Genomic DNA, 9,687 nt, shown 5'->3' on the forward strand with positions numbered 1-9,687 from the left:
AGCCCCTTTGCAATCTATTCAGACTGACAGACCATTTCAGTTGGTCTGTACGGACATTACTGAACTTCCGGTTACCTCTCTTGGTAATAGATATGTGCTTGTGGTACAGGACCATTTTACCAAGTATGTAAATGCCTATGCTATGTCTGACCAAAAGGCTGCCACAGTAGCACAGTTACTGTGTGAACGGTATATACCTGAACATGGTGTTCCTGAGGAACTGTTGTCAGATCAGGGACGACAATATGAGTCTGAAATTATTCACACAATTTGTCAGAGACTACAAATGACAAAGAAAAGAACCTCTCCATATCACCCAAGAGGGAATGGTATGGTTGAACGGTTTAATCGGACTTTGAAAGAGCAGTTGGCCCGACTCATTCAGGACTATGGAGGCGAGTGGGACCACTACCTCCCTGCTGTAGTACTTTCTTTCAACTCTACTTCTCACTCGAGCACAGGGTACTCACCATATTTCCTTGCTCATGGACGAGAACCCCGATTACCTGCTAATGTCCATATGTCATCGCCAACGGTTTCTGATTGCCCACAAAACTATGGTTCAGAACTGGCTACACGGATGGACGCTGCTTTTGAGAGTGTTCTTCTCCATCGGGAAGAACTAGAACAAAAACGAGAGTACTACTACAACAAAGACACACGGTTTAGGCCGTATACTTGTGGTGATCTGGTATGGATAGATGACCCCACCACACAACGACAAAAGCTTTCACCAAACTGGACTGGACCATATAAGGTTGTATCTGTGGATGAAAAGGGGCTCCTTTACAAGCTGGTGGATGTTAAATATCCTCAGGCTGCGACCAGAGTCATTCACTATGATCGTTTAAAACCTTACCGTAGCTCCACAGACACATTACCCACAGAGGTATCCCAGTCTGTGTTTCCTCCAAACAGGGACACACCGCCGAGGTATACTGCTTTGTCTGGTTCATTGCCCTGGCTTTTTGGCCAGACAGCGGCAGCCCAGACATCAGAAACCGCTAGGTCGTTGCCATCTTCACCAAGGAACCCAACAGGACTCATGTCCCAGCAGCGTGCACAACCACCTCTCAGTTTGCCGCCTGATGGGGGTGCAGTTCTTACCAGATGTGGGCGTACTGTGCGGAAGCCACAACGACTGCTGTTATGAGAAAAAATGATCTATAGTTGTTCATATTAGAGGGTGGAAAAATTGGTTCAGTTAAATCCAAACATGTTTACCGTTGTTCGTTATGAAGGTTTTATTGTGAGTTGGTGTCCTTGGTTTTGCAACCCCCCCAAGTGATATGAGTTACTGATGTGACAGTCTGGACAGATTGTGCTTTGGTGAAATGATTTTTTTTTTATGTAACAACTTCATTTTGAAATGAGGACATTTCATTTAAAGAGAGGGAAGTATGTAAGATGATTTATTTTTCCTTGTCAATGAATATGGTTTCATGTGAAAGTGGTTGTTGGAATGTTCCGTGGATGACTGGGGGCGCTGTGTCTTTGGGAGAATATGTTTCCTTCTTCTTCGAGGGTTTTTGGGTTCTTCCGGGGGAACCTTTAAGGAGGGGGCTGGACCGTTAGACTGTTCGGTTGGACGGTTGAATAAAAGTCTACACATGCTACGCTATTCCCTCTCAGTGTATGCTCTTTCTCCACCCACGACCTCCTATATTATGGTGACACTGATTTAGATCACTACACAGTGTTACATTACTGACGATTAGACAGACATCTTCTCCCGCTCAGAGGAAACCACTGCGTATGTCTGAAGCTCCGCGTGCGAGTAAAGGTGGAGGCGATGGGTGACAACAGACATTAAGTCACGTTATTGCTCGGATTTTACGGCGCCACCTTAAGTCCCTGAACTTCACATTTTAACGGACAAAAAGAGCAACGAGACTTGGATGTAACGAGTAACGCGACACTTTTGTATAAATGTAGTGAAGTAGAAAGTACAGATACTTACTGTAAAATGTAGTGGAGTAAAAGTAGAAAGTATCCATTATTAAATCTACTTAAGTAAAGTACAGATACATGAAAACTGTACTTAGGTACCGTTACTTCCCACCACTGTTAGGTAACCTTTGGCACCATCTTGACACCGAAGTAGGSAGGCAGACCAAAAGTGCCACAGCTGATGCCATCCAGGAGGTGCAGATATCTTGCAGAGGGCAATATTGCCAGATGTCAGGATCCAATGACATACTGGCAAAACCACAGGACAATTTATCCTAACCTCTTCCGGCCTCATCTGTCTCATCTGTGCCATGTGAGAGGGTGTTTTCCACAGCAGGAGAAATTGTGTCAAAAAAGCGTAATAGACCGAATTTCAAAACGTTGGAAAAACATATTTTTTTTCAGATAACAGCGATTGTTTTGGGTCAGAACGGCATTAATTTTCTATCTGCATCAGCGTCTCACTGGTAGGTCTCAATGGTGAATTTCAAATAGCCAAATATGTGGTCAGTCCAGCCGTAACTTCTCCAAGGTCATTTCCAGTGAGTTCCAGAAGCCACAGCTGGCCGGCTACTGTCAGGAAGAATCGTGTCCGGTTTGTGGTTCTAGTGGTTCTGGTTAGCATATTGACCTGAGCGCTCACTTCTCAGCACATTYCCTCCTACAAGCCAAGTAGCCTTTCAACGGCCTGAACAGCTGCCCACGTTTTACGACTTTCACCGTATGCCAGGTAACCGCCAACTCCAAAAAGCAGAAATGACCTTATGGACAGACACACTGTCTTCCTCTCCACCCAGGAATCTAGAGTGTATTCAGATGCATACAGCTTTGGAAAATTAAGAGACAATTTAAAATGATTTTGTTTGATTTTACTCTTTATAGGTATATTTTTGGGTGAATTAACATTGTTCTTTTTAAAATGCCTTCAAAATTCCAAGCAAAAGTTTTGTTTTATTTGCAGAAAGTGAGAAATGGTCAAAGTCAAGAAAAGGACTCAGTGCTTCCAGACATCAAATGACGCAAAGAAAACACGTTGGAATAAACAAAAGGTTTTCAATGAGGTTCAGTGCAGTGGTCTCTTCTTTTTTTCCCTCTCAGAGCTGTAAGTCCCGTCGAGGTAACAGGGCGCCGACGGGACCCTGTTGCCCCGTCTGAGAGACAAAATGCAATGGATGCAGACGAAATGACCAGATCAATAATTTGCAGTTTGCAAAATATTGAAAGAGAGGCTCAAAAAAGAATAGCCAGACTAGACACAAGAGCAAAAAAGCATTGGAAGAAAGACGGGCAAGAGAGAAGGAAAAAAGCGTTCACCTACAATGAGAGCAAGAAGAAGGAAAAGAAATAAATAAATGAAGCAGTTCAGAAAGGCATGGATGCAATGAGGCCTACACTCACTGACTGCATTTGTAGGTTTACCTTTCCAGTTACTATCAAACGACATATCGACATAGAACATTCGTATTTATTTATTTATTTATTTATTTATTTATTTATTTATTGGGTTTTGCATTTATATCTTGATTGAAAAAGATAACTGTATGCTTTTTTGTATAAATTGAACATGACTCTGAGGAGGTGACCAGCATGTTTCATTCATTGCCCTGACAGTTTGATGTTGCTCTATCAACAGGCCAATCCTCACAAAGCTGAAAGAAACACTGAGGGGTTTTTTACCAACACAGTTCCTGCTACTTGCTCTTTAATATGTGTGACACAACCTTCTGAATGAAAGTTTTATCATCACAGTTGACGGCAACAGCCAGAGCTGCAGTCTGCAGGAGGACCAGGAGACCCTGGTGGGCAGGTACACAACTGCAAGACGTCCCACAGCCTTTGTAATTGAACAAGGGGCAGAGCGTCGAGCAGACTGTCTGAAACCGTTTGTGCTGTATTCTAAGTGCTGATCTCCAGTCACTGTTTGGTACTTGGTATGCCATGTGACGTGCTCCATGATGACAGAATTGCGGTTAACGTCCTAATATGATGCAGAGGGTGGGCAACCCAGTTTTCTTGAGTTTACTTCTGAATGAAAATATCCATGTTTTTCTTCACTGCAACCCAGTTAAATACATTTTATACAAACATGAATAGACAAGAATGCCTGAGAGCCAGCCCCATAAGAGAAACAGAGGCCATGAAAGGAGAGATTAAGAAGAAAAAGTAGTGAGGTGTGAACTGTTGGTGTGTAGATACTGAGAAAAAGTTGACTGTTGCCTTGACAGGCAAATGAGAGAAAAAAGAGGCAGAAGTTGGAGAAGAGCAATGAAAATGACTACAGAGAGAAGAGAAAGAGATGYTTGACTGCTTGCGTCTTTGTGCCTAGCCCCGTAGCCCTCGGGCAGACGGGATGATGGGCACATGAATCAGAAGCTGTCTGACTGAAAAATGGTTTTAAAAAAAAGAAAGAAAGCAAAATGGCCCCCTGATTGTCTCTCACAAGGCCTGCACTCTGCGATGAATGAGAGGAAGAGCAGCAAAGGCCTCAGAGAGAGGAGGAGAAAGATAGAGTCAACCCAAATGACAAAACAGAGGAGATCAAAAAGCATCTTTGTGACTGGGCAGGGAGGTGACAAGAAGAAAGAAAAGAGGATGAGGGGAAATGGAAAGAGAGAAGAGGAGAAGAGACGAACAAAAACATTAGCAAGGGATCTGAGTAACAAGAGGAGGTATATAGAGAAAAGAGGAATTATAACCGAGAGCTGATGGTGTCTTTGAACAGACAGAATCTCTTCAACATGACTTAGAAAAAGAAGAATTGATGGGAAGGAGAAGTGGGAAAAAGAAAGCAGGAGAAATGAACAAAAGAAAGGAGAAATGCTGCAGTAGTTTTTTGTATTCATTTATTCAAAACGTAACTCTTATTTTTCTTTTCCCCAAAGTTTTTGTAGAAATTATTCATGTTTTATATTTCACTTTCACTCAAACTTGCGTTTTTTAACAGAGCAAAGTTCTGCCCAGAACTTAAGTCTGCTGATTGAAAAGTTGGTTTCTGATTTGAGTTCAATCCCCAAAACATTAAAATCCATATTCGCCGTGAGTCTTTAGTGGGTCAGAGATGGAAGAGCATCAGATTTGATTCAGGCTCCCACACCACCTCGGTCATTACACATGCGGTCAGGTAGAAATGATGTGTCATTAGTGGCATCGCTTCCCTGATTCAGTCTGCAACATCTGCAGTCTCAAGAGCCATTCCTGCCCTCAATCCTGATAAATGTCAATTGTTGAAATGGAAAACAAGCACAAAGTTTGCAATCTAATGACAAGAAAATTGTTCTAAAAAAACATTAGTGGTACTATCAGGGACATTCTGCTGTGGAGAAGACTGAACAACTGCTGAAAACTGCATTTGTTATTATATTATTACATTTTTATTTTTTTTTAAATGTAGTCCAAGTTATTACAATTTTTTTGTTACACATGATCAGTATAGGGTGTCAGAGGGCGTAAAACAACATACAAAACAAAAGGTGGGGTCAAACTAGGGGGTCAAGGAAGCCAAGGCTAATCTGCTAAACTCTGGTTAGTGTGTTAAGATGGTCAGGCCTACAGGTCAACTATATAACAACATCATCCAAGTACACATTACTTGAATGACATTCCAAGAGCTGTGTTGGAATGTCACCCAACAGCTCGCCAGCCGCTGGAAGGTGGCTGGTGAATTCCACATTCCAAAGACCGTTTGAGCGTACAGCAAAAAACGACCTGGGATCACAAAAGCTGAAATCTCTAAGGCTCTGCAGATGAAGGGGACCTGCTGGTAGCCTTTCAGTAGGTATACATTTGTTTAATATAAAGCTTGTCCAATGTTGTCAATGCAGTCTTCCATACCTGATAATAGAAATAAGTCTGGTATTGCGATTGTACTTACCTTGCAAAAATCAGTGCAAAACCAAAGGAAACCATCAGACTGGAGTTTAGAGACAAGGGGAACTCCAGAAACTTTTACTTGGTCTGACCAGATTATGTTCAAGAAGGTATTCTACTTTTTTTATCATTACTTTTCTTTTTAGTGGAGGCAACATTATTGATATTGATAATATCAACATCAATATTATGCAGCATTTGTCCTACAGGGCATGTCACCAAACAGAGTAGGTTGGGACTGACTCAGATTTGTCACATCCTGCCTCAGTGAGGTAAACATTCAAGTCACTGAGAATCACTGAGTTTCTCAGGGTCTGGGTATCAATATATTTGGGCTCATTTCAGCATCAGAGCATAGTTACCCAACTCTAATCTGATGAGATCTCACTCCACAGCTTTCACTTGTCAATTCCACAACTGACTGGGCCCAAAGACTCTTAGTGCAGCTACTAACCTGGTTCCAGGGATCTTAGAACCTCAGCAGACATCCATTACCCTGAAACATCTGCCCCAGCATGCTTTTGCTTCCAGATCTCTGATATGGAAACATACATATGGAAAAAGGAACGTGCTACATAAATATGTTCAGAGTTTGTGATGATTGTGGGGGAATGTGAGAACAAAATCCACGATCAAATCTTTTTCAGCTTGCTTGAAAGCCGTGAAGGATGTTGTAGACAAACCAAAGAAAAGATAAATATAAAAAGACAGGTCTCCCTTTAACAATAGACTTCTTTTCACTTGTTGCTGCCACTAATCGTTTTATTTTTAGTGAGCTCCACCCGTCAGCGAGCTTTCTGCCACTTCAAGACTTTTCTTCAGAGTACAAAAAAGCATCAATTTGTCACAAAATTCAGCAGAGAAACAATCAAAGCCTCTCTCTTCCCGCCAGATAAAAGACTCCCTCTCTGCACAAGCTTCCCACTTTCTCTCTCACTCTCTTTCTCTACCCCTCTCTCTTTTTCTCTTTCTCTCTGCTCTTTCAGTCTCTTTTAACTTTGTGTCTGTAGCTCCATCCAAATCAGACGAACGTGGAGCTCTGGCCTCATTCCAGCTCTGTCTCAGTGGAACAGCTGGTTTCAATTAGGTCCTCTTTCAGGTTCCTGTGTTCCCGTTCAGATGTACGTACACACACGCACACACACACACACACACACACACACACACACACACACACACACACGCACACGCACACACACATAGTAGAACAGCCTGCTTTCTTTGGCTCACTGCTCAGATGAAGGAGTAATGGAATAATTTGACCAAAATATTGGCTGTGCAGTGAAGCATTCAGGGCTGTGCTTCATGTCCTATTAGACTTGGCTGGTCAAACAGTCACTGAGCCTAAAGAAACAGTAATGTGCAGTCCTAATCCAATGTGGATATGGAGTCTATAGTCATACTTTGGTTAGACTTGGACAGAATTTAAAAATGTGTAACCAGCGCAGGTTTTTAGTGCTCAATTAAAGACTTTTGTATGAAATAAAGACATGATATTTTGGAAAAGCAACTGAAAGTAATTCCATTGTTTATTAACTCTCTTAGTGCTGTCGGATTTAAAGTGGAACTATCATGCTTTTAAATCCTTTTTTTTCACACGTAAATCACTTATTTATGGTCTATAACTGAATTCCTGGTTATTATCTCCACAGACTCCTCCTTTACCCTGTCTTGAGGTGTTTTGAAATGTTTTGAGGCATTTAGAGCAACTTGTTTTGCTGCCGTCTTTTTAAATGTGAACGATGCATTTCACGCCTCGCCCCCTCCAGGTCACAAAGCGCTCCACTCCACCCTGTTCAGTCATTTTTGAAGTTTAATAGAAGCAATATGATTATCTACCAGCAGAAAATCTTTTCATTTCTAACTCTATTAAAGATGTCAACAACTGAAGATTTGTCTATCCAACCTTTCATGTTGGAATCTGAGTCTGACCCAGAATAGGAGAATGAAGACAACCAGCCTGCAGAATAGATGGTGTTATTACAGTGTTTACACCATCACCATCCATACCAACTACCTTCATTATGGAGCGTAGTTTACCTACAGTCTGCATGCCTGTTTTACCAGCTGAGGAGGAAAGGAACCGGATTGTTGGTCCAGAGTTCTGCGATCAGATGAAAATAAATTCTTTAAATCAAGTTTCCAGGATCAGGAGGAAGAGTGGAGAGGAACAGGAAGTCCAGTGTGAAGTTTCCCATCAGTGATGTTTAGGTCACCATGTCATCTGCTGGTTCTGGTCCACTGGGTTTTCTGAAGTCCACAGTCAATGCAGCTTCTAGCAGCACATTCTAGACACTTCACACTTCCTCTGCTGACCAGCTGGATGGAGATGCTGCTTTGATTTTCCAGCAGGACTTGGTACCAGCGCACACTGCCAGAGGTTCCAAAAGCTGCTTCAGTAACCATGGTGTTCCTGTTTCTGATTGGCCAGCAAACTCCCCTGACCTTTAACCCCCTAGAAATCCTCTGGGAAGATGAGACACCAGACCCCACAAGGCAGATGACCTGAAGGTTGCTGTCAAAGCAATCTGGACTTCCATTACACCTACGCAAAACCACAGGCTGGTCACCTCCATGAAACGGAGCATCGATGCAGTAATTCATGCAGCAGGAGCCAAACCAAGTATTGGCTGCATAGAAATGTACAAACGTTTCAGAAGTTTGAGATATGTAACTACAGCACTCATTTTTGATGGATGCAATGTGATATTCTAATTTTCTGAGACAATAACTTTTGGATGGATGATTATGGAAAGCCAATTGTAATTATTTGTAGCCAGCATGTTTATCAACAGGCACACTGAAAAAAATAACTCTTTGGATTAACATTAAAAAATCATGGAAAGGATTTCCACCTGATTACTTTGCTTTGTTTCAGCACTATGTAATTATGTAACTCCAATTTAAAGAAAATATGTTGGTTCAACTTAACTTTTGAGGTTGATTCAACTCATTTACTTTAGTTGGACCCAATGTAATTTAACAGAGGCAGACCAACTAATTTGCAATGTTTTGGACCAAATAATTGACTTTACTTGACTAAGATGAATGCAAATTTAGTTGAAACCAACTTATTTTACAGTGATACCTTCACACTACTTAATTAAGTTGATCCAACCCAGGAAAATTAAGTTAGCTCAACAAACATGCTTCATGCAGAAAGAAAGCTATTTAATCGTGTGGAAATTCTTTCCATGATTGAATTACGTTAATTCAAAGACATATCTTTAAGTGCTACTAAATTAAGTGTTTTAAGACCACACTGGGTGACGGGGAGAAAGAACACTCAACAATAAGAAAGGGTACAACAGAACTGTATTTTCAAAATTGTTATCCATTCTCTTTACCATGTGCAGGCACTTTACTACAAAAAGTATAAACTCTTGCCAGATGGCAACACATTTGAACATCCATTTAAGCTAGTTTCAATTAATAGTTTAAACAAAACATTTTATGTCAGTGTTTAATTAGTAACACGAAACTTCAAAATAGTTCATCCTAAGACAGGCACAGATATTACATTTACAAGATTCAGCGTTTTATTTTAACAAAATGATATACTTAGCATAACATAACAGTCAATAACCCCACAGGAACCTGGATGAAGTTTGCCATGGCATCTGAATCCTGTGGATAATAAGAAAAGTACAAATTTAAAAAAGAATGAGGTGAAAGTTTTGATTTTCTTGTGCACAACCTTTGACAAACAGAATTATAATACATACAAGAGGCTTTGTAGAACTCTCCTCCATCGTTGTCGAGGAAAACTGAGAGACATCCCAGGGTAGCAGGCCTCATGGCAACATCTTTGGTCTACAAGTAGGAAAAACAATAAAAGTAAGCACAAGCATATTCTGAAGAAACTAAATC

At 41.2% G+C, this 9,687-nt stretch overlaps 1 long non-coding RNA gene across 1 annotated transcript in view; it reads right to left on the reverse strand.

Annotated features, from left to right (window-relative positions):
• Positions 1–9,052: 9,052 nt before the first annotated feature.
• The window catches only part of LOC103471081 (uncharacterized), a 1,919-nt gene continuing 1,284 nt past the window's right edge, over positions 9,053–9,687 (reverse strand). Inside the window, exons 3-4 of the long non-coding RNA XR_534581.2 lie at positions 9,543–9,630; positions 9,053–9,444 (exon numbers count right to left, since the gene is read on the reverse strand). This is a non-coding gene — a long non-coding RNA (uncharacterized LOC103471081). The remainder of the gene's footprint in view (positions 9,445–9,542; positions 9,631–9,687) is intronic.

Source organism: Poecilia reticulata, linkage group LG10 (genome assembly GCF_000633615.1).
Source record: "Poecilia reticulata strain Guanapo linkage group LG10, Guppy_female_1.0+MT, whole genome shotgun sequence".
NCBI lineage: Eukaryota > Metazoa > Chordata > Actinopteri > Cyprinodontiformes > Poeciliidae > Poecilia > Poecilia reticulata.